This window comes from Octopus bimaculoides, chromosome 19 (assembly GCF_046866305.1).
Source record: "Octopus bimaculoides isolate indiv1 chromosome 19, ASM4686630v1, whole genome shotgun sequence".
Taxonomy (NCBI): domain Eukaryota; kingdom Metazoa; phylum Mollusca; class Cephalopoda; order Octopoda; family Octopodidae; genus Octopus; species Octopus bimaculoides.
In genome coordinates this window covers 41,210,660-41,238,159 of record NC_142946.1, presented here as the reverse complement: position 1 = coordinate 41,238,159, position 27,500 = coordinate 41,210,660, and the positions used below count along the sequence as shown (strand labels likewise).

The 27,500-nt window shown below is 35.0% G+C and overlaps 1 protein-coding gene across 9 annotated transcripts in view; it reads right to left on the bottom strand.

Annotated features, from left to right (window-relative positions):
• Positions 1-27,500, bottom strand: part of LOC106873992 (protocadherin-15-like) — a 717,162-nt gene that overhangs the window by 645,057 nt on the left and 44,605 nt on the right. For 3 of the 9 annotated variants that reach the window (XM_089337512.1, XM_089337508.1, XM_089337511.1), the window contains exon 1: positions 25,934-26,022. The exons of 5 other annotated variants lie outside the window; for them this stretch is intronic. The gene's annotated coding sequence lies outside the window, so the exon portion shown is untranslated. Of the gene's footprint in view, positions 1-25,933; positions 26,023-27,500 lie in introns of those variants that run through there. One more of the 9 variants, XM_089337515.1, reaches the window with a different exon arrangement.

Here is a 27,500-nt window from a genome sequence, read left to right as displayed (position 1 = left end):
TTTTGTTCAGCACCATTTAAGAATGTTCATTTTCATTTCAAATTATCGCCTGAAGGATCGTGATCAACCGAAAATTCTCAATACCAACAATGAGAAGGATCTGCTCTATAATATTAAATATATCCATCCATACGTGTGTGCGCGTGTTTATGAATATAAACGCCAATACTAGCAGAACAACGTGTCTTAAATAAACTAACAGAGCGTATCAATTTTATTAATTTGTTTAATTTGGCGCTACACACTCCGATTTGACATTCTCGTCGTTGTGGGCCCGTTTACGTAGAGACTATATGTATAACACGCACACTGACAAGAGCACACATTTTATATCATAATGGGATGTGTTTGTGTTTTATATTTGAATATGTCATGGTATTATATATAATTAGAAATTTTCCTAAGCAGTTATAACATTGTATTTAATGAGGTAATGACACATGTAAAGGTAGGATGACATTATCATAGGTGTCCGTCTTATACTTGTTTTATCACGTGCTTTATCTCGTTGATATGTGTTATTTAAATTTGACCTCTTAATAGAAAAAGAAATTGTCATCCAAACATTTCAAACACAGATATCCTGTGAACACCGACATTTTGTTTAGATGTCGTCAGATCTAATAGGAAAATATTCTGTATTGGCTTGTTTTAAAAAATATATCAGCGGATAGTTTATATGAAACGAATCTTAAATGTCAATGACTGTCTGGCCTTCAGTAATTATTTTATGCATGACTGAGTTTGAAAAGAAAACAAACTGCAGCAAGGACGCTTCGGTTGTTGATATTAGAAATTTTTTCCTGCAGGGATAGTTATAATCACGTGTATGTACATTCATATATTGATGGCTATAAAATCCAGTGTTTGATGATGATTATAAATACATTTATACACACCTTAAAATGCACACACACACACACACACACACACATATATATATATATATATATATATATATATAACATGTAAGTTGTACGTATGTTTAGATATTGGATGATATAATATGATAATGATAATACATCGTGACTCAGAATTTCACACTGAACGATTATCATGCATGTTATTTTCCTCTCGCGTAAAGATTCTTGTATCGCAGGATTTGTTCGAAATGTGATAACTCCTTATCTTTTTGAGAGAGAGAGAGAGATAAATAAACAGATAGATAGACACATAGCCTCTCTCATCAGCTGTGCCGATCGTACAAATGTATCACAGGCTGTCAAGGACCCAGATGATATCCTAAATCCGAAAAACAACATTTATTCTATATACAAATAGGCTGATGAAAACAACATGCAAACATGCAGTTCAATGCTGAGAAGTTTCAAGAGCTCCACTAACAGCCCACAAACAGACTACAATCGGAATACACTGGAAAGAGGAAAGAGGGATGGTGCAGTCCCAGAGGCAGAATCGGTGAGTGACCTGGGAATTCCCACGAGTAATGATATAACATTCGATGTGCATATTACCAAGATGATGATGGAAACACTAAGCTGGCGAGTAGCAGGAAGAATGACACTATGCTACTCCTACGGCGAACTTTCCTTCTAAATCGTCTAGATTCCTGCTCCCCACTCTGGTCCTGGCAGAGTGTCAAAATTGAAGCAATCCAGTGCCCCTACATCAAGAATATTGACTCAGTGAAAGAGATGAGCTACTGGGAGAGGATAAAAGTACTAAAGCTCTACTCCATAGAAAAAAGTTGTGAAAAACTTGTGATATATATATGAAAGATCCCAGAATAACTCGCTCTCAACTTAGGAATTGGAAGTCATACCAGCCACCAAACTGGGCAGCACTGCATAATACCAAGGGTTACGCCTTCGAGAATATGGACCAAGCACTATAACAACTTCGGTTTCAGGAGTCCACGACTATTCAACATTCTTTCAAACAATCTCAGAGATTTGCGAGGTGGAGGTTTTCAAATGGCGCCTGAACAAATTTTTATCTAAAATACCTGATGAACCCACATCGCAGCAAGAAGCACAAAGAAGAGCATCTCCGTCAAACTCGCTACTTTACCAAAAACAGTACAGAAAACAAACCCAAACAGGCCGAAAGCTGGTGCTCCAGCTTGGCATCACCCTTTGACTGAAACCATTGGTAGATAACGTTATATATATATATATATATATATATATATATATATATATATATATATATATATATATATATATATATAAAACCTTAAGTGGGGTCTGAAATCTTCGAATATTTTGAATTAACGATAATACCTGATGACATTAACATGTAATGACAAATATTCAGGTATTTGACACTATTTCGTTTGCTGAAAGAACTTGGCAAATTCCACGTAATAGCAGTGTTTAACACATAAACAACCAACAAATATTCAATATATAAATAACTAATTCTATCGAATCTTTGTGGTTCTGAAACTCTCTTTTTCCCTCTCGTTTGCTATAAGGTATAACAATTGAAAGTATGTTGTATTAAGGTCTTTTTGTCGTTAAGTAGCAAAATGTCCGTATCTCGCTGCTGACGTACAGTTTCTTTCTGTATAGCGTGAAAAAGGTTCGATATTTTAAGTTGGTTAAAGGCAATGTCGTAACGGTATATTCCTTATTTCAAACTTTTACTAGTTTTTCATTATATGAGTTCTGACAGCTCATAGAAGCATTTGGTGTACTTCAATATTTTGTCCTTACATTTTATACTATCTTGCAGACGGCATCGTTCATTCCATAAAAGCACGCAATATTAAATATTTTTTAATGCGATCGAGTTGCCATATATATATATATATATATATATATATATATATATATATATATATATGATTAAGGTGACATTTATGTAAGACTTTCTCAGCTGCTTATTTCTGTATTACCTGTCCATAATGGTACCTATTTAACAGTCAAGGGGTTACCAAATTAAATTATACACACACACACACACACACACATACCTGGCAATTATATGCACATACACTCCATAATATATATATATACATATATATAATATACAAGAAATGAGGGCTGTGTGTGTGTGTGTGTGTGTGTGTGTATATATATATATATATGTATGTGTGTATATATATATATATATATATATATATATATATATATATATATATACACATACATATATGTATATATATATATGTATGTGTATATATATATATATATATATATATGTATGTGTATATATATATATATATATATATATGTGTGTATGTGTATATATATATATATATATATATATGTGTATGTGTATATATATATATATATGTGTATGTGTATATATATATATATATATATATATATATATATATATATATATACATACATGCGCGGGCGTACACTAACACACAAATATTTATAAGCGCAACGCATACATAATCTTTACCGTGATTTTCTTATACGTTTTAAATTTCTGTCTGTCTGTCTCGCTTTCACCGTTTGGCTCTCTTATTTCCTGTCTTTTTCCTTTCATTCATCTTTTTATTCAATTATTTTTCGCCTCTTATTCAAACCCCACCTTCAAATCTATAACAAAAACAAAAATATATCCTCTTATTTTTCTTCATTTCATTTCATTTCAATTCTCACAACCACTTCTTCCTCCTCCCCTTCCTCATCTCTTTCATTTCTTTAACCTTTCCTCATAGCTTCCATTTTTTTTCCGTCCATCACAACCTTTCTTTTCCTACAATTAATGTTTTGTACCTAATACCTCCATTATTCCTCAGAGCATTTTTTTATATTTAAAAATGACTTTTATGAATATTCACTTATTTTTTTATTCGTGGTTACTTTTAACTCTACTACAGTCTTCCTTCCCAACGTCGTTCCTTCTATAGTTCCTCTCACTTTACCATTCCTTTTGTTCAATATGTCTCCAAATCATATTTTCTTTACCTTCTCTCACATTTTTTCTGCTTCTCTTTCACCTTTACTGCGTACATCCTACTTTTCTTGGTCGTTATAACATCCAATATATCATTCTACTCCATTTTTTTTTCACTTTATCTCTTAAATATTTTTTTATATATCAATATCTACACGCTCAAACACACACAGACAAGAAAATATACACATACATGAATAACTGTACACATATATATATATACATACAAATTCAGAAATGTGTATATATGTACATGTGAGTAAAAGATGTGCGTGTGTGTGCATATGCATATGGACGTTTGTAATATGAATATGGTCGCGCGCATACACAAACACAGATTTGGTCTTACAACCTATTTAGTTTTTTTTTTACAAGATTTTATTTCTAAAAATATAAAAACAACAACAAAATCATTGCAACATTGATCGACAGTAACGCCTTTGTCCATTGTGCCGGCTTAATAAACGTTTGCAACTTTACAAGTGGCCTTGTACAATTCCCTTCTTTGATAGATAGCAGATCTGTGAAGTTAGTTGGAGAATTGGCTTCTTCAACCTGCCAGAACCAATCTTAATAACAGACACCGATTTCGGTGAATATAACTGTCATCGTATCTACATCTCCATATAACTTTGATCTCATAAAGCTATTATTTTTTTTTATACGAGTTATTTGTGTGTGTGTGTGTGTATGCACACATATATATATATATATATATATATATATATATATATATATACGTAATATATATATACGTATATATATACGTAATATATATATATATATATTACGTGTATATATATATATATATATATTACGTGTATATATATATATATATATATATATATATATATATATTACGTATATCAACGTGAATTTTCAACAACAGAGATAAGTTTTAGACGGCAATACATCAATGTGTCCTTTCCATTGCGGACCTTCAACAAGCGATCAATGAAAGATCACTATTGCTCTATTTCTTCTCCTCACAGCTCTCTCTCTCTCTCTCTCTACCTCTGTGTAAGTGCGTATATGCGTCAAACGGACACATGCTCATAAAGGCAAACGTTCACAGACAGATACAATAGCCTTTGTCGCTTCCTCTAACAATATCTGCCTCTTTATATATATATATATATATATATATATAGGGTGTATATGGTGATCTGTAATATATACATGCATACATATGTGCTATATATATATATACACATATGAGGTGAGAAATGTGTTTGCATATGTATTTATATACATTACACACAAATACGCACCTATATTATTCATGGTAGAGTTGAGCATGTCATCTTTTCAATACTGTCTTGTGGTGATCTTGGAAGTAACATTTGGAGTGAAGACAAGTGAGGAAAGGGCCAATGATATGGCCTTTTGGCATTATGTTAGACGTTTCCTTGTCGGGTGATGTGATGAAGTTTATCAAAGACACTCAATAATCACACTGTAATGCTAAATTTTCAATGGTACTTCATGAGTGTGTGTGTGTGTGTGTGTGTGTGTGTGTGTGTGTGTGTGTGTGATATATGTTTTAGTTGCATACATGTATTTAAAATATATATTCCACTTATGGACATACATGTAACAAATATATCAATTTACATACATACACTTAATGATATATTCTTTAAACACGTACGCATGCGCACCAGAAAATTTCCTTACAGTTACTATTTTTGATTCTCAAAAAATTTTATCGTATTAAATATTTTTTTTTTCTTTTTTGTGTGTCATGAGCTTCGAAATATCTAATTTGTTCTAAATATCTTCAAGCACCGTGACTTGTCAAAATTGCTTCTTTGAAAATTATATATTTCCGCCGTTTAAATACAGTCAACGTCGCTGTTTTGCATTTAGCGGACATATTTCAGCGAAAGAAGAACTAAAAATTTACTGACTCACTACTTTTTCGTATTCCATTTTTGTTATTTTTTGTTAAAAAAAAAAAAAAAAACCCACACAGCTTTTGAAGTTTTAAATTGGAAATAGGTTTCCTCCAACAAGAATCGAAACTGGGTTTCCTTGACGGTGTATATCACTCGTCGCCAGCAGGCTACCTTGCACTTTACGGCATTTATCGATGCTGTGAATATTTGATTTAAAAACGTTTAGATTTTGACTGTAAGATATCCGCAGGAGATTCGAAAAATCGATTCTATATTTTCCTCCTTATGACATGCAAGATTTCAATGTATGTGAGTCTGTGTGTGTATTATATATATATAGCATAGGAAAAAAATCGAAGTATAATAAAATACCGAACTAGTTCAGAATTTTTAACTTGTATTGGATTTTATGAAAAAAAGTCGAGAATGTATTTAAAAAGAGAGAAGAAACTATATTTCTATATCGACTAAATTTGCGTGTGCGTCTGGAGAAAGCAGTGTTAATGTGCGTAAAGTTTATTGTCTCGGATATCTAAAAGAGTTTTTTCTTTTTTCCTGGATTACAACATTGAGTACTTCTAATTGACCCATCAACATGGCAACATAATACAATACACACACATACTCCTGCACGTATATGTGTACGTATGGTAGGAAATGATTGATCAACTCGTGCTCCGTTTTAACTGCAGCACGTGAAACTTGAGTATCTGACGCGACAGTTATATGAATGCAACCGAACAAGACCACGTCTTTAACCTACGGATATTTTCTGCCGTCCGCGTGGGATTCCGTGAAAAACGTCATTGGTTCTCCTCTGATTCTTATTTCCGAACATTTCTGTGTTCGTTTATCTGGGAGTTATACAATTCTCAGGCTCACAATAAATATATATATATATATATATATATATATATATATATATATATATACAACAACAGAAAGAATATATTCAGATTGCTATGGAGATTGGATTTTCCAACGTTTTGGGTGGAACCCTTCTTCATACTGAAGATGACACAGGACAGGAAACATAGCAGGTTAGATTCGAATATTAAAATATAAGTGTAAAACCTTACAAGAATATGCATGTTGTATAAATACAGAGAAAGTATAAAACTTCTGTCTTTCGCTCACCCACCCAGCAGTTATTCCTAAAGAAGAAATGACCGACACTTTAAATACTGCTCGCCATGGCAAATTCCCTTCACTTATGCTATTATTCCAAATGATAATACAAGTCATGCCGACAGAGAACCATAAAACGCTATAGATTCCATGTTAGACATGTATGTGCGTCCGAAAGTAGCCTTGTTAAATAACCATTGCATACATATATATATATATATATATATATATATATATATATATATATATTCATATGTATATACTACGTATGTATGTATATATATATATATATATATATATATATATATATATATATATATATATAACTACTACGTGTGTATATATACTACGTATGTATAAGACCTGATACAGTGATCAAAGCAGTGCGCAGAAAAATTTGTTGAATGTCTAGAAATTTTCAATGAGGTGGAAGGCATACACGCTTATAAGATGAAAGAATACTTGTAGACAGTTGCTATGAAAAGCTTTGTAAAATATAAATGCTGCAGTCTAGACGTAGTGATGTGAAACAGAAAGAATGTGTGCAGAGTAATAAAAATCAATTTTATTGCAGACGTTAACATATTATTAAAGATAATTGAGAAAATTAAATATTTAACGAAAATTGAAGAAATATCGGCAGGTAGTCCATCCGGGCTATAACTTTAGATTCATACCTCTGATTATTGGAAGACATCGGTTATGTAACTAAATGAGTTAGTGCTAATTAGAGAACGAGAAAGCTCACGACTAATTAGAAAATTATCATTACAAGCCATTAATCAATTTATGAAAATTTGTAAACATTTCCAGAAGATTAGCCTGTAATTTTACATATATTTACTTGTAGACTTTCAATATAGATATATGTAACCTGTGTGTCTTCCCTGTCTTTGATGACGAATATGACAAATCTTTGAAGTGAACTGGAATAATTCAGGCGATGGTGATGGCGTACTTTAATGTCTACGAATGTGTTAGGAAACTTCGCTAGATATAAAAAGCAGGACTGAATGCAGTTTATAAGAAAACATCACACAATGCTTTTCATTGCCAATGTTGGTACCTCTTCGTTTATCACGGGTTTTTGTTAAGTGAATAATATAACATATGAGAAAAGGGGTGTCGTTTAGAAACTTCAAGCTGTCGTATGCATTGTGGATGGTTGCTTGGATGTACTTTTGTAGTACAAGCAAAATTTTTGACTGACCACTGACCTACCGCAGATCAATCAGAGATAAGTATACCACATAACATTTGAGCGACCCATGAGATGTCAGATCACTTATATATCAGATATAAACAAGGTTGAACTGAACATATGAAACGCTGCGTGACTTAGAGATCAAGAGCAGAACGTTACTAATTATACCAACAATTGATAACGTCCACATCAACAACGACCCTGAAAATATCTCAGGAGAGAGAGGGATGAGGTGTGTCCTAAGGGCCTGTGAATGCTGCATTGTACAGCTGAGAACATATCTACTGAACAGCGAAACCTGAAATCGATATTACATATTTTTAATCTCTTACTCGTTTCAGTCATTTGATTGTAGCCATGCTGGGGCACCGGATTGAAGTTTTAGTCCAATAAATTAAACCCTAGTACTTTCAGTACTAATTCTATCGGTCTCTTATGTCGTACCGCTATGTTACGATGATGTAAACAAACCAAAACTGTCTAACGGTGGTGGGGGACAAACAGAAAGACACTGACACACACACACACACACACACACACACACACACACACACACACATATATATATATATATATATATATATATATATATGTGTTTCACATAGAATTATGACATTGATTAGATCCAAAAGAAAATGCTTCTTTCAGTTTCCGGCGGGCTTCTTTCAGTTTCCACCTACCAATTCCACTCTCAGAGCTTTGGTCGGCCCCGAGACTATAGAAGTCTCTTGCCGAAGATGCCACCCAGTGTAACAGAACGCAGAGCCATGTGGTTGGGAACCAATCTTCATACCACACAGTCAAGCCTCCGCATATGTACCACTCAGTTAAAAGAAAACATACACACATACACACATGCTTGAATTAGACATACACACTCATACACGTAAGAAAGGAATAGTCACAACTACATAAATGCACACAGTAACTCACTTATTTTCATATCTTTAGAAAGGCGTCATCTCTTTGTTAGTGACCGATTTGGAACACTAAAACAAATTAAATTTATACATACATACACAAACATGACAACCTAATTGGTTTTTGTCTAATATCCAATTAAAAAGAATCGTTTCTGAGCTGGGGATCGGCTCTTATTAAATAAAATAAAAAAAATAAAACACGTAACAAAAATATATATATACATAAAGAAATTTATGAGGGAGGTTTATTTAATTTCAACCTGCTTGCACGCTACAACTCCTGTATTCAGTTCATGAGAACACATTTTTACTTATAAACATCATGCAACTAACTCGCTCTGGATACCTGAGTTTTGTGGGTAAATGAACACACTAACATGTTTTCTTTTAATATGCAAGAGCACAACGATGACTGTGCGGCTAAGAAACTCGCTTTGCGACCATGTGGTTTTGCGTTCAGCCTCACTGCACGCACCCTAGGTAAGTGGCTTCTACAATATCCGCGAACAATACCTTGTAAGTGTATTTGGGAAACGGAAACTGTGTGGAAGTTTATCGCTCTCATATGTAAGTACATGCGTATTGTTTTTGTCCCACACCCAACGCTTGACAGCCGGTGTTGGTTTCTTTACATCCCTGTAAAATAGGTATATTTGTCCCATTAAATAAAAAAAACCTACAATTCGGCACCCCAGCATGGCTGCAGTCATGTGGCTGAAGTAAGTAAAAGATGACAAAAAGAAAAAGAAGGGGAACAGTTAACATAATATACAAGATTTTGCAGGAAGCAGGACTATCACACTTTATAGCAGCCTTCCAAAATGAGCAACCGATGTTGGTGCACTTGCTTGGCATCTTGAGCAAGTGTCTTTTAGTCAACGCTTCGCATGAATCCAAACTTTGTCAGTGAAAGTGAGTAGACGAAGAACTGCCGCAACTATTTTAAGTTGCTATTTCAGTATTCCTGCCGTGTCATATTCTTTGTCAGGCGGATTCCACCATAGAATAACGTCAACGCCTCACTTATGGATGTGATGTCCAACCGTTTATACGATAATTCACTGACGGAAACGTCAGCACGCCGGGTGAAATGCTTAGCGATATTTCGTTCGTCTCAAGGTTCCGAGTTCAAATTCCGCCGAGGTAGACTTTGCTTTTTATCCTTTCGGGGTCGATTAAATAAGTACCAGTTAGGCACTTGGGTCGATGTAATCGACTGAATCCCTTTGTCTGTACTTGTTTGTCCCCTCCGTATTTAGCCCCCTGTGGGAAATACAGAAATAAATATCTTCTCGCGATTCCCAGACCTGATGTACTTGCAAAACGCTTCATTTCAAGTTTGTCCAGCCCACGCAGCTGTAAATGAGTGATCCTGCAACAAAATGGCATCCCGTTAAGAGAAGAAGACTTGATCTCGGGTACATATACGGCACGGGAACCGGGTAACTAGTGCTACGAGATCTACAACACGAGACAGTAACATTCAGGGTTTATCGTTCTATTGTTTCTTCGGTTGCAACTCTACTGTTCAAGTTATATCCATCGGGATATAACATTCCTCCTCCTTTCCAACGATCCTGCAGATTCTTATATCATTCATACGCACACACTATATATACACTATCAATGCTCAAAATTTATTACCCGTAGACAGAATCTTCATAGTCTCCGATTCGCTTTCTTCTATTTTCATGTATTCTGAAGCTTTCGCAATAATGTTCCACAAAATCTCAAAGGAGTCAAGTGTCTTATTTCACTGTAATTAGTCTAATTAAATTTAAAAGAAACTAAAGAGCTAAATGCGTGTGCATTATATAGATATATATATATATATATATATATATATAATGCGAATGTGGACGCATGACTGTGTCGAATCGTGTATGTGTGTGTGTGTGTCTGAACCTGTGTATGTAAGTCTGTGCACACACATACATTTACATGCAAAGAGAGAAAAAGAGTAGAGATGTGACGTATATAGTGTACAGAGAGAGGGAGAGCGAGAGAGAAGATAATAGAGTGATAGAGACCGAGAGAGAGAGAAGATGAATGTGAAAGAAACAGTTGGAGAGAATGTTAGCAGTATGAGGTGCATTATTTCTCTCTCTCTTTTTTTATTAACGTTTGTTTGTAATTGTCAGATGAGAAAATAATAATGAAGTAAAAACTAAGATAGAAAACAAAAGAAATGAAAAAAAAAACATAGCTGCAGCATCTAAAGCAACAACACAAACAACAGGAAGAAGAAAACTACAATAACAAAATCAACAACTCTAAAAACACAAATAATAAGAACCGAAATTAAAATATAAAAATAAAGCTAACGACAACCAATACTCTTTCGAAGACCAATCTTGGAACTAGTTTTTATTTTTCTAAAAATATCACGTGACGTCTTGTCAAATACAGAGATTTAGATTTAGAATTATTGCAACAATAATGGTTTCCATGACGACGCCTAACTATTGTGGCTGCTGTGTATTCCCAAGAGGGTAAAATATATAAGTCTATATATATATATATATATATATATATATATATATATATTACGCACACACATACACATGCGCACACGCACGCACGCACACGCACACACACACACACACACACACACACACACTTCTTAGAATACGTAGTCGTAGTGTTGGGAGACGGTGTATAAATGGACTCAGTTGTGTGAGAAGAGATAATGAGGGGATTACTTGTCCATCTCCTTTACTAATGCCGTTTGTCAATTGTGAGCTATTTTCCCAAAGTATCTCTTCCTACACTTCTCAGCCCCCGGCTCTGTGACAAACCGGCGTGTACTTAATGTCAATGAAGTTGTAGATGCGCTATCGATGAATACAAATAAATTCTTATTTAAGAGGTTAACTCTGAAATCATATATTGTAAAACTGTAGGAAATATGTGCAAACGGATAACGATTTATTGTATGGATAATACTACTGTTGTACGTGGTTCACAAATAAAATTCTGAACAGCAACAACAACAGCAGTCGTGACAAAGTAAGCGGAAACAATGTTCACTAACTAAGCTAGAGCTGGAAAAATAGCAGAGAGAGAGAGAGAGAAAGACAGAGAGCGAGACAGAGTGAAAGAGAGAGAGTACGACAGACAGAGAGGGCAATAAGACAGACAAACAATAAGCATAAGGAACGTATTTATTTGGAAAGTCGTGGACGCATTTATATTATGTATTCAACTATTATGCTTACAGTTGTTTCAGATAATCGATAACTGCTGCTATAACCATGAATAACTTGTAATGAAGTCCAGTCACATTGTAGGGGTATGAACAGGTACAGTGACTTTGCACCACTGATCTTTCAAAATGCATGCTTGTTCATACACCTAAAATCTTATTTCGCTTAATTACCTAATATGCATAGCTAGAGCATTGGCCATCGATTATGTGAAACAGCTATCAAGATAAGACTTGATTACATTTTGGAAGACTAAAATGTGAAAATAGCAAGCAATGAGATAGCGTTGATGTGGATCTAGAGTTTCTATATAGATTTCTTTTACTGTTGATATCTGAGTAGAATATGCCTCGCTGACAAGGTCAAGCAAAACCGAAATATGTCTTTTGCAGTCACCAGTTGGTTTCAAATACATGAACCACTCTCAAACTGCATAATATATAGTTTTCAAAAGTTTTTACTAATAGACCTTAGGGTGTTACCACTCGTTATTTTGAGATTTCAAACCCACTAACGAACATTTATTTAATAATTGTATAAATAATCTTGGTTAATCGAACTTTCGCAACCCAATGTATTACTAGAGACTCACAATATCTGTATTTGGTTTGCAGAATATTCCTGGTGCCATTTGTTCTCGCCTATATTGTTGAAAATGATAGTTTTCTTTCTCTTGTCTTTGTTCCTCGGGGTTCCATCCATTTGAAAGCATTACCGTTTAACTATCTTACTAATCTCTTTAGAAAAACAATCACGGAATCAGCAATTCCTAATTCTATATAGGGCATTAGAGCCAAGTTTAAAAATGATGATTATTTTATTCATAGCTTTATATTTTGCTCTCCCTTTTCATTGAAAGCATTCGAATTTCTCTCAATTTAACCACATTATTACTTTTGTTTTGTTTGTTTTGGAAACGCCTGGATGTCATGTTTTCATGCTTCTATATAGGGGACCCATGCCAAATGAAAATAAATCAATATTACAAGATATGTTTTCGTTTTTCTAGTTTTGTTTTATTTTAATTTCCTCCCTGGTAACTGCATCCACATTTCCATTTCTAATTAAGGTTTTACGTTTTCTCAACTTCTTAATTATGACAGGAAAATATTAATTGATTTACTTTCGATTAGTAAAATATTTTATCTCAGTTCACGTTTTCTGTTGCAACGTAAATTGAGTTGTAACACAAGTAACGGTTAAACACTACTACCCGTATCACTGCTTCCTACTACTATCACCAGCAATCGCCAGTACATCCACAACAGCTTTTACTGCCGTCGCTGCAACGAAATCAACGACTCCCTCAAACATAATCTACACTTAAATCAGAGTCCACTATTCATAAAATATAGAACACATTAGAAAATGTAAGGCCAGGGACAGCTGATATTAAAACGAAGAGGTCACGGTTTGAATGCTGTTCATCGCGACCATATTGGTCCGGGTTTCATCTAATATTTCTGTGTCCGACGCCACCACCTGACAAACCTCACTCTACCACCACATAAAAATATTTCACCCCTTCTCTCGATCACTCCCACCCAAAGCAACAACATTAACAAGAACAACAACACAATAATTGCTATTATTCCTGCATTTCCTTGGTGCAATTACAAAGAGGAAAAAATTTATTGATGATAATTAATAAAAATAATAAAGAAGATAAGAGCAACCACAACTACTGTAACAATTACGAAAAATATCAAAATACGAAAAGCACAATAAGATATAAAAATATTAAGAAACATGATAAGAAAGATTTCTTTAAAAAAAAGAAAAAAAAAACAATAAAAATACGAAATGGAAAATGAACGAGAAATATATAAACATACTGAAATAAATAAAAATAAATAAGTATAGTGAAATAAATTATAACAAAAAAAAACAAAGAAAATAACAAACAAGATATTAATATCGAGAATAATTTTCAACTAATAACAATATTAACAATAACAACAAGAATGATAATGCAATAATTGTGTTATTCTATGTAAATATATTGAAAATTGGTTCCGTACATTTAGGCTTCACTAATTAAAAACTCACTAAAATAGCTGAAAACAAAATAAGATAATGGAAAGGACACTCCTATTACTAGAGAAAATAATGAAAGCCGTTTGTTTAGATTACAGTTTCAAGAGAGTGTTTAGTATGTTTCTATGTCTCCAAGTGTGAATGTGATCAAGAAAATTTATATTAGCTTTTGGTACAAAGCTAGGATTTGATGGTTTTAATGAACATTTGGTGATACCTTAATCTGTGCACAAATATACTAGGGCAGATTGATGGAGACAGTGGATGTTATAGTGTAAGATATGCAGAGATCACGGAAGTGAAACAAATGCAGTGACACACAAAATACCGACTGAATTTTTACGAATTATTTCTCTCCTCGTTGTCTGCCCGCTGGTAATTTTTGAAATAAAACAGAAACAATGACATTCTGATTTGTATATCGCAATATTCTTTTGAACAAAATCATTCATTATTTAAATTTTTAAGAACTCGTGATTACGTTTATCTAAGATATGGCGATTAATTGTTGCGAAAGAACTAATGAAACAAGATTTGTTTTCCCCCAAGACACCGACTTCATTTTGATTTCGAACTAGGCTACTCGGTACATATTGGCATTTTCTGTTCACGCAATCGTCCTAGAATATTCACTATGCTGTTGTCTCTTCTTGTTTAACTTTTGTTAATGTCTATACACCGTTCCAGTAATGACCATTCCGTCTTCTGAAAAACCCCCCCAAAAAAAGAAAAAGAGATTATCTAGAATCACAGGTATTAATGCATTAAATTCATTAAAACGGGATGGAATCCTATAATCCTCCTAATTATAACAAGTTGGATACAAATAGACAGATTAACTTGAACGTAAAAAAGGAATTGTGAATAACGAAATTTGTAAACAATCCATAAGCGTGTGTGTGTGTGTGTGTGTGAGTATTGCAAGGAAAAGATTGTAGAAATCAAAGTGTATGAAAGATGTACTATAGTAACAATGATTGAGTAATCCTTTAGTTTCCTCCTAAACCCTTTTTATATATAGGATGATATTAATGTGTGTTCATAAGGGAGAGAGATTGACAGAGTTAGAAGCAGTGAGCGTACCCGGGTGTCAATAGATACGTGTGTGCGGAGGTATTCTCTTTCCTTCACGTTTTTATCCGATTAATATATGTTTCGGTATTAATGCACATATGGAGTAATAGTTCGCGCATGTATGTATGTGTACACACACACTCATATCTATATGCACATACATACATACATATACTCATACATACAGACACGCACACTAATATATACATATACATACAAACACACAATATACGTACATACACGCACTGATATATATACATACACATATTACATACACACATACATACATACATACATACACGTATACATATACATACACACATATAAACACATACACACACATATAAACATACACACACATATAAACACATACACACACATATGTATCTACATATGCACACACGCACACCCATACACAAAGTTATTTAACACAAACGTCCATCTGTGTATGTGTTTGGAGATATGGGAACTGAGTTATTGTAGAGGCCGAAACATTTCGCATCTCACTATTTAATATGATTCGGTGAACGACAATCCAGGGCTTTGCTTATTCCTATTATTCTAGTGTTGTAGCAAATAAAGCCAAAGCATCTCATTTGTACAAAATATAAATATATAAATAAAACAAATAATGTAGAAAAAAAATCCAGAAGTTTTCGTAAATTGGGTAATATCATTTCGATAAGATTGTAGTGAACCAGAGGGAAATCACCGAAAAATTGACTGTTTCGATCTACTGCAACTCATAAGCTGCACCTTGAGCAAGAAGTAATCAATGGAGCATCTCACGTGGATTGATGACAAATTAACCTTAAGGAAATAAGGAAGTTAATGTTAACGTTTTTAATGAATTCAAACTGTTAACAATAAATCAATATCTTGTGGATGAATAAAGAAACTGTCTGCTTGCCAATGGCTAATATTTTGTGTGGTGTCACTAGAAAGTATGATGGATAACTCTTCGTTCGGTATGTTTTTTTGTTTAAAGACATCCTCTGTGATGCATATCCTATATGGAATTTCCCGTAATAATAAAGGAAGTGCAAGTGTATATGCGTTTACACACACACACAAAGAGGCATGGCTGCGAGGGTACGAAACTAGCTATACAAACACATGGTTTTCCGTTCAGTGCTACTCTGCTGTGCCTTGGGCAAGTGTCTTTTGTAGCTTCAAGCTGACTGGTACCTTGTGAGTAAATTCTCCATTGTATGGAAGCTCATCGTGTGTGTGAACATACATACATACATACAAACAAAGAAACAGGAATATTATTTTAAATATAAATAAATAGACGTTATTAATATGGAAACATTAAGTTAATCCCGTTTTAACAGAGTTAAAACATGTTCTTTGAAAGATTTAACGAAGTATTTTTGGAATGATCAAAAAAAGACAATTTTCGTAAACAACCAAAAGGCGGTTAACTGATAGAGTCTTCGAGATCAACAAATCGAATAACAACGTTCATTTTTTTTTTTCGAATGTCTCGGCTTTGTCGTGAAATTTCTTCGCAGTCACTCATGCCTTTTATTCTATCGATGTCGATAAATGAGCTAAAAGAGTCCAGGGCGGTGGATAAGGAGAACAAAAAAATATTCTTCTATAGTTGGGGAAGACTCTGAGAGCAGAATAAGCTATACAAGAAATACAGAAGTCCAAAATGAGACTCAGACAATGAATTCCAGCAGAGTGCGAATGGAGTATGGGGTTAACGTGAAATGTTCTGGGATGCTTTTTATTGTTACCAGACATCAATGAACAGTAAAGAATTACTTAAAATAATAACTTGTTACCTTAAGAAAAAATCACATTTTTAGGAAGATGTGCTGTAAACACTTGAAATGTTATCAGATAATGAAAAAATGGGAAATTCACACCTTATGGTATACAACTCGACTACAGTAAGTAAGGGTAGAATGAACAGAATAACGTGAAGCATATTTTTGAACAATCGTCTGCTTTTTCTGTCATTCCAGCTGATATATTAACCCACATGCCTTCTAGTATTCCACTACTCTTTCTGTCATTAAAATATCTCTCTGCAGATGTATTTATTTTAATAGTTATTCTCCTGCGATATTTTATCTGTTCGCCTTGCAACCCTTTGCCGAAGCATCCGCCATATTGAAAGGAAATATTGATGTGACACCAAAAACTGATAAATAATTAAATAAAATAACACCTTGAAAAGGAAAAAAAAAAGAAACTGGAAAGAAAAATTAGCGAAGATGGATTTTCGAAGAAAAAATTTTGCAAACTACCACACCGAAATATATATTAAAATGAATAAAAATGTAAATCAATAAATAAATATACGCAACGCACGAAAACACGAAAGTAAAAAAGAAAAAAACAAAAACAAGCAACACAGTCGGTAAAAGAAAAAAAATGAGCGGATATAATATTAGCTGGCAAGAAATGGTACGGTGGTACGGAGGAGAAAAGCAGGAAGGATATAGGGAAAAAGGATCTGCAAGAAGAAGGATAAAGAGACACAAAAAAATAGCGTTAATAATGACAACCGTATAAGGAAAAGGAATACCAAAAGGGGAGAAGAAGGAGGAAAAGATAAAAGGGGAGAGTAAAATGTATTCATTGATAGGGAAATTATAAATGGCGAACATGTTTTTATCAGAAAACAGAAAAATAGAATCATCGAAATATAACTGTGACAATGAATTCCGGAAAAGGAAGAGCGGAGGGTGGGGTTGAAACGGAAGATGCTTCGGAGCTGAATAATTCAAACAGTATTAGAATTGAGATGTTATTGGCTGCTTCTCGACGAAGTTACATACAATAATAATTCTTTCTACTGGAAGCACAAGGCCTCAAGTTTGGAGGAAGGGATTAAGTCGATTACATCGAACCGAGTATTTCACTGGTACTTAATTTATCGATCCCGAAGGGATGAAAAGTAAAGTCAACCTCAGTGGAATCTGAACTCAAAATAGAAGGACGGACGAAATACCGCTAAGCATTTCTCCCGGCGTGCTAACGATTCTGCCAGCTCACCGCCTTAATAATCCTTTCTACTATAGGCACAAGGCCTGAAATTTGGGGGAGGGTGGTTATAGTCGATTACATCAGCTCCAGTGTTTCACTGGTACTTAATTTATCGACCCTGAAAGGATAAAAGGCAAAGTCAACCTGGGCGGAATTTGAACTCAGAACGTAGCAACAGACAAAATACCTATTTCGTTATTGCCCACAAGGGGCTAAACATAGAGGGAACAAACAAGAACAGACGAACGGATTAAGTCAATTACATCGACCCCAGTGCGTAATTGGTACTTAATTTATCGACCCCGAAAGGATGAAAGGCAAAGTCGACCTCGGCGGAATTTGAACTCAGAACGTAACGGCAGACGAAATACCGCTAAGCATTTCGCCCGGCGTGCTAACGATTCTGCCAGCTCGCCGCCTTAACAACAACAGCAATTATTATTATTATTATTATTATTTCGCTGCGGCAGACTTTGCCTTTCATCCGTTCGGAGTCGATAAATGAAGTACCAATCAAATAGCGGCACTTCGCCCGTCACTACGTTCTGAGTTCAAATTCCGCCGGGGTCGATTTTGCCTTTCATCCTTTCGGCTTTAATAAAATTAGTGCCAGTTGAACATTGGGGTCGACGTAATGGACTTACCCTCTAAATTGTGGGCCTTGTGCCAGCAATTTGAAATCGTTATCATCATCATCATTTGCTGTGGACAAATGTGATAGTTATTTCAACTCGTCTCCGAAGAAAATAGATTTCATCGGTTGAATCAGAGTTCTTTCTGTAAAAGACCCATCTATTGTAAAGATAACTTTCTAATGTTTGGAGTCTCCCCTTACAAGGGTTAAAAAAATTGATAGAAACAAAGCAAAAAGAGAAATGAGCTCTTTAGCAACACCTCCACATGAAAATATAAATATTCGAGGTTGCGACAACAAGAATAAAACTGAAAAATGTGCTAAAATAGCACATTCACACAGAGAAAACAATAAAGAGGATTATTTTAAATTACAGCACAAAATATAAATAGACTCCTTGAAATGAAAAGAAATGCATTCATTTTAACATTATGCCGAGCGGAAATCTTAACAACTTTATATATTTTCCCACGTTAAGGCAAATTTAAATATGGAAAAGGAGCGCTATCCTTTCTTCAAATGAAAACATTTATATGCAACATTTTGTCGGCTTTTTGTACACAAGACAATCCATCGGAGAGAAAGAAAGTAATTTAACTGTCCCTTGTCAAAGAGACAGTATACTTTCTTGTTCAACTCAGGCAAGAGTTATAGATATCCCTAACAGAGTTTTAAGTGAAAGCCATTGGTAATGGGAGGCCATTCCACACCAGACCAGTTATCGTTAAAACGAGAGCAGTGTGACAATCACAGGTGCAAATCATGTGATACACGTGTCTATAAGCCGGTCACAAGATTCACCGTCAAGGACATCGTCGACGATGTAAACCTCTGGCTGGTAGTAACCTTCGATCAGAACATAGGCAGACGATCAGTGTAAGATTAGTATTTGTTGATAAGCGGTCTGATTGGATTAACAATAGATATACTAAGCCATACGACTGCACAAGGTAACTACACAATCCCATAACTGGGTCCAGGAGATGTACGGTGAGAAAGACTTTACAGCATACATTGTTCGAGGTAAACGACGCAGCTTCAACATATGTATGAGAAAAATCCATTTAAGAACTTTTTGAGCAGAAAGTCTAAGGACGGAAACTAACAAGAACAAATCATGGAGCTTGTCAGCCCTTTGCTACAAGCAAGAGCAACTTGCGAATTGGTAAGTAATATTATCCTGTTTCTATTATCAGGAGTAAACCACGGGGCATCAACATCGCTCTACCAGCCATAAAGGGGTGAAACCAAAGAAATGCGATCACAACACCGGCATACAAGTCCGATATAACAGCATCACCTCGTCAATATATGAGGATGGGAACCGAACGGAGATTCAAGAGCGAAGCAGATTCACTGAAATCAAGTAAAAAGAAAAAAAACAAAATCATGAGAACAGAACCAGTGGAAAAATATATAAATAAATAATTAAAAACGTTTGATGGAGAATGAGGAAGAGGAGATATCTCCGCTCCTATTTTATGATCGTGAGCCAAGCTTTCAGATTTCTCCAGGATATAAATTAAATTCACTTAATCACAAAAATAAAGGCGGCGTGATGGCAGAATTGTTAGTGCGTCGATCTTTTCGGAGTCAAAAGGAGAAGAACAGGGGTCGAAATAATCGACTTCCGTTTCCTTCTAAAAATTGCTAGCCTTCTACCAGATTTAGAAAGAATATTCATTATCATTGTTATGGTTATTGTTAAAATTTCATGGCCTTGTACCAAATTTAGATAGAATTATTATTATTATTATTAGTAGTAGTAGTAGTAGTATGTTATTAGTTTTTACTACTGCTGTTCTGATTTGAAAGGATAATCGTAATATTTATCCTGAGAGCTACGTAGGTGACATTCAAATTCATTGTGGTGGCGATTCTAGAGAATAATAAAAGACTAAGAGACATGATTGCAGAACAATGTTCTTTGTGCAAATATACAAATAAAAAAATTACATACAGACACACACGAACGCTAACACCCCGATTTATACATACATACACCTATATACAGTGAGGGATAGGGAGATTGGCATTCACATACACATTGATACGTTTATGAATATGTATTTAAATATACTTATTCATGTATGGCAGCAACACAATATATACATATCTATAAAGAGATTGAGAGAGAAACAGGGAGAAAGACAGAGCGGGAGAGAGAGAGATAGAGAGAGAGAGAGAGAGAGAGAGAAGAGAGAAAGAGAGAGAGAGAGAGAGAGAAAGAGAGAGAGAGAGAGAGAGAGAGAGAGAGAGAAGAGAGAGAGAAAGAGAGAGAGAAAGAGATAGAGAACTGTGCCCTTACCCATAAACACACATTTAACTTTATAACTGGAGGGAAATATCTCACAAGTTTCGCAAAAACGAACCATTATACTCAACACACTCTTATCTTCACAAAATTAAACAATGATATCAACACACACACACACACACACACACACACACACACACACACACACACACTCACACAACTCAATATACGCAAGTTGACACTATTATTACGGTTCTATACACACCTATGTTACCTTGTCAAATATATAAGCATACACATGTAAATAATTTTATGCTTAGCACTGATATATATCTCTGCTGATTCCAAGCAATTTGTAATATGAAGGGCTTCTCCCAGTTTTAGAATATTCTTATAACCCTCCATCCCCGCAACCCGTCATCATTTCTTCCCCGCCCACCCTCAAAAATCACCCACCTCTCCAATTCCCAATAATGTAATCAATAGCGCGGCATGAAATGACAGCAAATATGGAAACAGAACCAAAGGCTATGTGCTATAGAGGAAAACTGTGGAAGTATGATCGTAGAGACAGATAAAAGAAGATAGTAAGAAACAACTAGGGCTTGGTGGTGGTGGTGGTGGTGGTGGCTGTTGCGGCGGAGGTTAATGTTACAGGTGGAGGAGATTTGCGAATAAGAAGAGTTAGTTGTAACAGTGTTAGGGATGTTAGAGGACACACAACCGATTGATGATAGGAGGAAAGGTTGTTGGTGAAAACAGCGGGGAGAGAGAGAGTAGGTTGTCGTTGAAAAACCTTCGCAGGTTGTATAGTGTGCGTGTGTGTGTGTGAGAGAGTGTGTAGGGGAGGAAAAGGTGTGCTCTGAAGATGGTTATACGGTAGTGTTAAGATGAATATGAAATAGAAGATCAAATCGATAAGACAGTATATGGGTGTGTGTATATTATAAGTGCACGTGTAGAGGATATATATATATATATATATATATATATATATATGTATATATATATAGTTATTGATTTCATCTTTTTACTTCATATTCATGTTCGCACTACTGTATAAACTTATCACCACACACACACACATACCTGTGTTTGTCTATATAAGTAATACAGTGGTTCTATCTGCGCATGCGTGCGTGTGTGTGTATATATGTATATATACATATATATATATATACACACACACGTATATTTACCTGTTTAGTGATATATGTGCCTGCCTTTGTGTAAGTATACACATGTATATACAAGCACAAATACCATGTATGTGAGTATAATTAAATATAATGTTTGTGCATATATGTATATATTTTATATATATATACACATACACACACACATGTGTGTGTGTGTGTTTGTGTGTGTGTATACATGCATTTGAATGCTTATATTTATACATATTCATTTCTGTAGTGATATAAATACGTATGTGTATTTAAGTATACATACACAATTATAGTAGAATCTTCATATTCTCAAAATATTTTCAGCTATGTACAATATTGTTCCCGCTCAAGAGTGCACTGTTATTGATATATCTATATATTTATATCTGTTTTTAGCTGTCCCTGTGTATATATAAATGGAGGTAAGTAAATATATGTGTATTGATTTGATTTATACATACATATATATATATATTCATACATGCATGCATATGATGCGCACATATTTATGTAGAGAAGATATATTTGGTGACATTTTAGTTTTTCCATGTTTTTTTACTGCTTTTATCTTAATATATCACTAGAAATGTGAAAATCTGTGTGTGTGTGTGTGTGTGTGTGTGCGTGTAAGTTGATGCTTGCCTATGTGTATATATTGGTGACGTTATCAATGATACTGGTTACCGAACTTTTTTAATATATCACTAAATGTGTGTGTGTGTGTGTGTGTGTGTGTGTGTGTGTGTGTGTGTGTGTGTGTGTGTGTGTGTGTGTGTGTGTGTGTGTGTGTGTGTGTAATATATATATATAAAGATAGGGGTGATAGAGGGTGCAGGAGAGCAATAGCCAGACACAGATAGAGAACGAATGATAAAGCACAAACGATACTAAGAAAATCGTGGGAACCTAACTATCCATAATTGTTAAATATTTATTGTGAAGTAGAGCATGAGAGAACGATTACGTGTGACTATTGCTGTTTTGTTTGTTTGGCAGTTTCTTTTGTTCCGGTTCACATAAATGCTATTGTTTGTCTTGTTTGTCGTACATTAAACGCTCTTTGTTGTTGTTGTTGTTGCCTGGTTTTAGCTGTGCCTTTGATCCACTGAACAGGCACACCTTATGTTCAAATATTTTCGAGTAGTGACTATCCTGGGTTTTCGTTTTGCCCACACATACATGAAGGTATTTAGTACAGTGATGGCGAACCTTTGACCCATGCTTCATAAGTAAAACGCAGCGAGACCGTATGTGGATTTTGAAGGAATATATTTCCGTGCGTCAAGCTCCAAACATTTGTGAAAAGATGTCCCCGGGGGAACCCCTCAGGTGAGATGGCATGACAAATTCACAAACAAAGCTTTGAGGGTACAGTTGAACCAGGGGCCTATTAAGACCCAGACCAAAAGGACACACTCAACGGAAATCTGCTTTCAGTTTTACAAAGCAAGGCCTCCGATGGACACCCGAAGGAAAATGAGAAGCATGGAAGACCAAAAGCAATATGGAGAATGTCCACAAAAACTAAAGCAAGGGTTGGCTGTTGCACTTGAGAACAAATACTATCAACTGCTAAAAATCGAGACAGACGGAGGTCTCTTGTTGGCGCCCTATACTCCACATGTAATCAAAGGAATTAAGATTATCAAGCTATAAAACATACCTATAAGTATTCAGCTGAAACTAAAATATGTAAACATCCAGGTGACACTTCAGTAAAAAAGGTTACTAAACAAAATAACATTTCTTCAATTAAAGAGTCTTTGTATTATTGTTACGAGGACGCATTCATTCATGCTATGAATAAACAAAAACATATATTGTAGTTTTACACTAATATTTTGGTTTAAAACGATATAATGTATGAAAACAAAGAGAATAAGCCAAAAATATACAGGTGAGAACGTACTAAATAGCGTGGTTCATATCACGACTGTATCACACGACATAAAATAGCGTGACAAACTATCTACAGAATGCTTCTTAAAATCTGATCATAAGTCCACAAGATCCTCCTCGTAGAGCAGGCTGTCGTATTTACACTTCAAAACGCCGAATTGCTTACTTTGTAGTAACATTGCCCCCGTCTCAACCTAGACATTTTTGTAGATATACCGATGTTGATTTGAAATTACTTCTCGCATCAATGTGGCATATATTTCGCCGACCGCGGTGGAAAACAAATTTAGATTGACACCAGAAGAATACGAACTTTGTTTGAAAGCTTAATAAAATATCTAAATGACACAATAAAGTGAAAGTTTGTCGTATAGAGTTTCAGTTGACTTGTTGCTAAATTAACATAAATATCAGTTTTGTTAATATTAAGCGACTCACGTTCTTATACTGCCATTATTCAAAATAGCGGAGGAAAGAAAACACAAGTCTCATCTGTCACACATATCCACTGACTTCGTCTCAGAAGACTTAATCACAGACGTCGCTTTGACAGCTGCTTTCCTAACTATAAAACGTTGAGTAATGGTGGTGTGAGTCAACAACTGTCCACTTAAAATTATAAATAACACAATTACATTGGTTTCAATTTTTGGCACAAAGCCAGCAGTTTTTGGAGAGTTAAATTGAATTGATCGAATCCAGTGTTCAACTAATACTTATGTTACCGACATGAAAAGTATAAAAGGCGAAGTCGACCCCGCCGGAATTTGAACTGAGAACGTAAAGAAGGATTAAATGCTGCTAAGCAGTTTGTACGACACACTGACGATTCTGCCAGTTCACCGCTTTAAAAGACAATTCGTTACTACTATGTTAAACTGCATGTACAAATCTGGCCAAATGCATTTTTGTTTTAATATTTAATTTTGTTTGCAATAGCCGGTTCTTTTGGTCAAACCACCGTATCTCCAGCTGCTTCAGAGGCCAAGATATCAAAACTTTAAAATGGTACAACGGCTTAGCATTTTTCAAAACTGTAGTAAGTCCCACATACGACAGTTTTGGAAATGTATTTCTGACAGAAAATATCATACATGCATGAAGTTACGATATTATGCAACCAGAATTTTCGATTCGAGTCAAAACGTTGTCAAAGTATCCGCAGAAGTGGAGTCAAGACCGGACAGTTTATTAAAACTGTGTGTGTGAGAGAGAGAGAGAGAGAGAGAGAGAGAGAGAGAGAGAGAGAGAGAGAGAGAGAGAGAAAGAAAGAGAGAGAAAGAAAGAGAGAGAGAGAGAAATACAGAAAAAGAGAGAGAGAGGGAGGGGGAAGAGTATGTGTGTATGTGCGTGTATATGTGTGTATAGTGTATATTACACATATAAAGAGGGAAAGAGAGACAAATGGAAAGAAAGGAAGAAAAATGACATGGGTTACATAAGGAGACATATAGCTACATAGAAACTAGATATGAATATAGGCATTTACGCCAACACAAATGCCATCAAAACCATATATTACATCTAATAAAACATTACAAAAATACATCCTTAGTCAAAATGGCCGCAATCTCAATGACAAAACCAATACAAAAATAAAATAAGCCAAAACTGCTTACTGTGTTTTCTATTGATGACCTTCAAGTAATGCTGTTTTTAATGTTGATGCTAATGAGGTGCTGTCGGGTGATGACTTGTATATACGCACAGATGTAGCTACATGCATATATATTTATCTACACACACTTAATCGACTACATACCACGCATTTTTCTCACGCACCCACAAAATGTATGCATAAGTTACACGATCACACTCATGTATATGTGTGAACATATATATCTATCTATCTATATATATATATATATATATATATATATATATATATATATATATATATATATATATATATTTATAAATATATATATATATATCGTACACAAATACATACGCATAATAAATTACTAGCACGCACGCATAAACATATGTAAGTATACATATCTTTTAGACATTATATATATATATATATATATATATATATATATATATATATATATATAATGTATATACATACACACTCGCATACAGAGTTGTTTAATAGCTGTCAACGAATTAGTTGTAGTGTACATTATTCATAAGGACGAATGGACATACCAATGTGCTTGCTTAGACGTCTCCTCCGTAATTTCGAACACCTATTCCAAGCATGACCATCGCATAGTTTTGTGTATCTTGGACAATATCATCTAGCATATTCAACCTCTTTTTAGACATGGTAGCGTATGTTTAAAAAATCATTTGGCTGCTATTTCTATGGTAGTTGCTTACACCCAAGAAACTCTAAGGCTGTTGTAAATTAGATCGCTGCTGTTGACCACCGTATATTACTGGTATGTCATTTAGTGATTGCTCCCTAAGATGGAAGGTAATGTGTATGTTTCAGCTGCTAGTGCTGCCACAACCACCACCACCACCCTATCGCAAGTAACAACTAACTCCCCACCCCCTCACTAATTACGATACCATGATATCAAACACCACCACCCATCATCATCAGTGCCAATACTAAGTTAACTACAATACCTCTGCCATGCTGGATCAACCTTAGAGAAATAGCAGCTAAATCGTGCACATATCACAACACACCATTAGCATAATATGACTGAACATGTGGTACATTGGAAAATAGACGATGTGGTGGCGGCTGAGATTATTTTGATCTTGGGTTTTCTGCTCGATCAGGATTGACCTGGGGCTAAACAACAACAGTGCTACTACTGTTACTGATCCCTGCAAATATACCATGACTAAACACCATCAGTCTTACTATCATCACCAGCTTCACAACCATCCTTAAAACCAACATAGAAAAACACCTTCAAAACCATCTCTGCCAACCAACAACAACTCCAGCACCCCCAGTGCCACTACCATCAGTGCCACCAACAACAATCGTCAATACTATAGTTAACAGTAGCGCTACTACATCATTTATCAAGTACTGAGCTTTCATGCTTCCAGTCCTAAGACACATACAACCGGTCTTCAAGGCGTTTAAGTGATCGACGTCACAACAAACCCTCGAGAACGGGACACCACTCCTTCATAGATTATCCATTTACAGCTGAGTGGACTGGGACGACGTGAAAGGAAGTATTTGGCTCAGAAACACAAAGCACTGCCCCG